The sequence below is a fragment of the Carassius gibelio genome, chromosome A4 (genome assembly GCF_023724105.1).
Source record: "Carassius gibelio isolate Cgi1373 ecotype wild population from Czech Republic chromosome A4, carGib1.2-hapl.c, whole genome shotgun sequence".
In the NCBI taxonomy this organism is placed as follows: Eukaryota; Metazoa; Chordata; class Actinopteri; order Cypriniformes; family Cyprinidae; genus Carassius; species Carassius gibelio.
In genome coordinates, this window is record NC_068374.1 from 9,475,870 (window position 1) to 9,481,869 (window position 6,000).

The following is a 6,000-nucleotide window of genomic DNA, read 5'->3' on the forward strand; positions in this document are numbered from 1 at the left end:
AGTGTGGTTATACTTCACTAGAGTTAATGCTGACAACCCTCGTTGTCATAAGTGCAAAACAATATTTGTGGTCACAGAGGCCATTGAACATTAAGCTGTACTATGCTAAAAAAATTATAATCAGTTTATTCAGTTTTATTTTCATGGTTAACTGCCTTAAAAAATCTGGGTAGCAAACCGGTCTACATATGATCACCTTGGTCAAGACAATAAACTACGTAAAATTGCACCTTTGTCAGATATCAGTCAGCATTTTAACTGCTATGTGTGTGTTCGTGTATTTTGTAGTTTTTCCATATGTATCATTACATTATTCAAGTAATCTCCAAGCCAGTACCTGCATTTAAAGTTGTAATCCGACAAAGGACACAGCAAACCAGTGTAATTTACCTGGCCTCGGTCTTGGCTAAGCCTGAGGTACATCACCTTCTCCATTTTGACGTAAAACAAAAACGAGTAGTTCTGGCTCCTCCTATCCTGACAGTCCTCTCTTCAGCTCTCCTCTGGCACCGTTGCTATGCGGCAGAGCGCTGATCGGAAACACCAGGTGGAGGAATTAGGAAATCCAGCGAAGGCGGAGCATCTCACGCATTTCGGAGGGCCCTTCGTGCACTTCGGAGACCAGGGGCCCGTTCTTCGTACGTCGCTTATTACATCCGAGATTAAATGACACATCCAAGATGATATCATCGTGCTAATCCTGATCCGGCTAATTGGGTTCTTCGAACACACCTGTTGTGTATGATTAGTACCGCTGGATTGAGTTATCTGAGATAATTGCGCGTTCATGTGTTGTCTTAAAAGGGGACATGTATCAATACTCGAAACCATGATCAGCAGTGCAGCGATTGGCTGGTGGCAAGACGGCAATGTAATGACGTCATATAATTTAAAACGACACCTGACGAAAAACTTGACAAATTTCTGGACTTTTATAAGGAAACAGCCAAGCAAACAAAACTACATAAATGTTATAATAGATACATGAAACAGATAATAGATACATGTTTTTATTTTATTATAATTTTTTCATGATTCACAATTATTTAGATTCGCAAATTATAATAGTTGTGCAGTCTTTACATTTTTATTTCAATGTAGAAATTATGTATTCATTTCATTTTATATTTGGACAGATTTGTTACGTGACAGCATTAAAGGGGGGGTGAAATGCTCGTTTACACTCAATATCCTGTTAATCTTGAGTACCTATAGAGTAGTACTGCATCCTTCATAACTCCAAAAAGTCTTTAGTTTTATTATATTCATAAGAGAAAGATAGTATGTACCGATTTTTCCCGGAAAAACACGAACCGCTGGAGGCGTGACGTGTGGGCGGAGCTAAAGAATCACGAGCGCCAGTAGGCTTTTGTGTTGAGAGCGTTTGGAAGCTGTGACATTACCTTGAGGGAAAAAAACATCATCCAAAACAAACCATGGCTTACAGTCAGATTCAGCCGTTTATTTATGATCCAGAATCAGATCCAGAGGCTGAAACTGAACGAGAGCAGCAGCAGCAACGACTCGCTCCGAGCGGGGCTCGAACACGGGTCTCCGGCATGGGAGGCGGAAGCACTAACAAGGAGGCAGAGATATTTGAAGCAGTTTTACTCACCGCCTGCGGTTCCAACACACAATCGTGACCCTTTTACGTTGGGATTGCATCATCCTTAAGAAATAAACGATGTGCAAACCCGGCGTCAAACTGGGCCTTGTTTGTAAAACAAGCATCTTCGAAATGCAGGGAACAAACACAAACACTTGCACAACTCTGTTGATGCTCTGTAAAAATAAACTCAATCCACTGGTCCCTTAATGCTGTTTTTTCTTTGGTAATCTGTGCAGGGTTGTCTTGCCCTGGCAACCAAAAACACACTCCTTTTGTGACATTTGGCGACGCTCTTGCTCTGATCAGTGAAGTCTGTTGTGCTCTCAGTGCTGTGCTATACGGGAGCGCGCGCTCTTCCGGCAGAAGTGCGTCAGGACACATATAAGGAAATTCCGCTCCATCTAACGTCACACAGAGCCATACTCGAAAAAAACTTTCCGAAACTTGTGACAAACATGAAGGAGTATTTTGGGAACAGAAATACTCCTTTAAACGTACAACTTAATTTTTTAAACTTTGTCCATGTTTAGCATGGGAATCCAACTCTTTAACAGTGTAAAAAACTCAGTATGAATGAAATAGCATTTCACCCCCCCTTTAATGAAAGTTTCTTAAGGGTCAATATCATGTTATCTGCATCTCCTGCGCTCCATCAAGCCACTCTTATAATAACACTCATCACTCAAAATAATGCACGACTCTATTATCTGTATAGCATGTGTGTAAGACTCGAATACAATTATGAAGTAATACTTTTATGACAAATAAATATTTCAGTGAGTAAAACTGGCTGTGTCTATAGTAGGCTGTTATGGATTATACAGCATTTTTATATTATTTAAAAAAAATTTTTAAATGAATATTATTTTAAATTATTGTCCCTGGATCAGTACGATACTATTGTAATAAAGTAGCTGTGGTAGCAGACATATTTTGAGTATCAGTTCTGGTTGAAAAGAAGCGATCTAATCCTGTTTACATGAAATAAGCTGCTCCCGACCAGGTTTAAGCTGACGGACCTGTTGCTATGACAGCAGCTCCGGGATGAGCTTTGAAGAACCAAATGATCCAAGATCACGCCAAATCATCAACAATCAAATCCAGCTAAAACCCAGAGATCATGGTTTACCAACCGTGACAATTACGTCTTCTAATGGTTTATGTTTGAGGTAGCCTTGTAGATGTTGCATTAAAATTGTGACATAAATAGTTTTATAGTTTTTAAAAGTTAGTATAATATTGAGGTACATTGAATAAAATATTAATGAATTACAAAATGTTTGTATAGTGATTCGAATAATCACTTTTCATTCCTTATTTTGTTTTATTTATTTTTTAATTATCAAATACTGAGTAACAAAAATGCTTTCTATGTGTTCCCTTTCTAACAAGATTTTAATGATTGACTGTACACTGTTAAAACATTTCAAGTTGGTTAAACTTAGAAACTAAAGTTCACCTGCTGCCTTAAAAATGTGAGTAAACTCAACTTACAGATACTCTTTGTTTCAACTCAAGAAGTTAAGTTTTACAATTTATTAAACTAATGGTCATTTGTTGTTTAAACTTGATGCTCTGAGTTAAAACAACTTACTATGTTACATTTTCGGTTCAAGAAAACTCAAATCATAATAAATAGACTTGTAACTGGTCTGCTCAAAAATGTAAAAAAATTTTTTGAAATATTCAAAAATTCAAGTAATGTTGTACAAGCTTTAACATTGGTTTGAGAATACAAATTCTTGTAAGAAAACAGGTTTTAAAAAGCCATTTAAGAACACAAGTGCTACATCCATTTCATCAAAACATCAAAGTTTCTCTAATAATATACAGAAGTAGAAGAAAGGTAGATGTAAAATATAACTGAGGGGGAAAGAAAAAGGCATGAATTGTGGAACAATGAGGAGTGGCAGGCCATGTGTAATGATACAAAATAATGGCTCATCAATCACTTTAAAGATTGTAAGTGTTCTCTATATAAACAAGTACATGTAGCTTTCTGACCTTTGAATGATTTGCACAATACATGGTCATTGACTGTGTTGAACAATACTCATGTTGTAAACGCTCACTAAAAGCAATAAGAACACATGTGAAATTGGTCTATTTCCAATAAATGCTCAAAGTATTATTTTTTTTTTTATATATATATATAAAAGTTTTTCCTTATAGTAAACAATTGACCAACATTCAGCATTGGAGATTCCAGATAAAGCAAAAAACAAACAAAACAAAAAAAAACTTTAATATTTTGTTAGATTTGTACATGATATTATTGATGACATGATCTGATATATAGTATAGTACTTAGATTGACTGACAGTCAAAAAAGCATTTTAGCATAAATTATTGCGGATTCTGGGATAAAATAATAATAATAAATATATTGTAATGGCTGATTTACTTTTTCCCTACACATATTGCTCTACAATGAATTCAGTATCATCAGTACATTCACAAGATTTAAATATATTTACTGACATCACACATCTTGATTATCTCAGAAGTCTCCTCTGAAAGGAAGCGTAGAAGGCCAAGGCAGCTTTTCTTCTGTTCCAATATGTGTCCTACATACAATTATAAACAATACTGAGTGACTCCAATATATATATATATATATATATATATATATACAGATGAAAAATAATCACATATCAATAAATCACATGCCATCTTATAACTTAAATGATTAAAGAGGTCATATATAGAGGTCATGACAAGTAATAAAATCAAGAATAAAGGATGTTTTAAAAATAAGCAAGTTCACAATTACCTTATTGTAAAATGAATGTCCTTCACACAGCTTCTTGAAAACTTTTTAGGGTGACACTTTATATCTTTAGAGTGACAATAACTTTGAAGAGGAATCAACAGCTGTAACGGTGTGGAAAAGCAGTAGCATATCAGTAGAAGCAATATAGACTAAGCAAATGAAATTGAACAAAAATAATTGCATGGTCTGCATTAAATATGTTGTGTGACTGCATTAGTCCTGCAAAAAATATACAAGTTAAACAGCAAACGATTTTAATATCAGTAAGGATGTGTTAACTGTACCTCAATGTAACATGAATGTCCTTAAAATCAGCTTCTTGAAAACTCTGCAGGGTGACAACCTTAACCTTATATCTTAGGCTGACAATAACTTTGAAGAGGAAGAGCTGTAAAAAGCAGGTGTGAAAAAGCAGTAGCATATCAGTAGATGCGATACGAAATAAGCATATGACATTATGTTATACAAAAATCAGTAGACAAACAGCTGTCAGTAACATTTAAAAGTAACTAAAATATATAAACTGAAAACCGAAGTGAAATATTAAGCTATTTTAGCATTTGAGGCTCTAGTAAAATTAGCGAGGGAAAAACCCCGTGTCCTTATATTGCCCCAGTCAAGTGCGTCTTCATCTGTGTAACGTTACACTCGTTCAAGCCTGCGCTGCCTGGATTTGAACATTTGTCTATTTTTTAATTACAGTACAAATGCGTGGCATGGCCAAAAAGCAGAGAAAGATGATTTTTGGAAGCTTAATGTATGGCGACACCTTAACGTAACGTACATCCACAAAACAGACGTGCACTCGTGCAGCAAAGTCCAGGCGACGGCAGGCTTGACCGGGTTTTCACAGACGGTGGCTCAACTGACCAACGGTCTTACACCCGCGGAGCACGGTCAGTGCAATAAATAATAATACCTGCAGACTTCAGCTCGAAGACCAACTAAAATATAAGCACTGTGAACCAAAGTGATATAACTATTTTAGCGTTTGAGGCTCTGGAACACAGTGAATTAACGAGGGAAAAACTTGTGGTGTCATATTAATTTATCATTACAAATAAAAAAACAAAAACTCACTTTCCTCGCATTCTTTGTGTTTCTCGACACAAATTCGTGTAAGGTCTCCAGGCAGCTGCATTAACTCAAAATGGCGATGACTTCTCTCTGTATTTCGCTTTTCGCGCTCTCCGTGTATCGCCCCTCCCCAACATATAACTTACAGACACGAGTTAAATGAACTTTTACAAGCCAGACAAAACTCAGAAGTAGTCAAGACAACACATTACTTCACGTTTAAATTTTCAATAATATATAACTTAAGTTCAGTATCCAAAACTTAAAATGACAATTTAAGTTAAAGAGGAAAAGTAAGTTCATATAACTTATTTGGGCTATGATGTTTTACAGTGTAATCATAATGTAAAACCTGATACTTATCTAACCAAAAATATCTAAACCTTGACAAAAAGTAATGTCTAGATACAGATCTAAATGCAAAACCTAAAAAAAATGAGGAGATGAGGTCTAAAACACTATGGGAATCCAAAAGCCTCTGTATATATCTATATAAAGTGCTAATACAAGATGTTACAACAACATTACACAAGTTTTTACT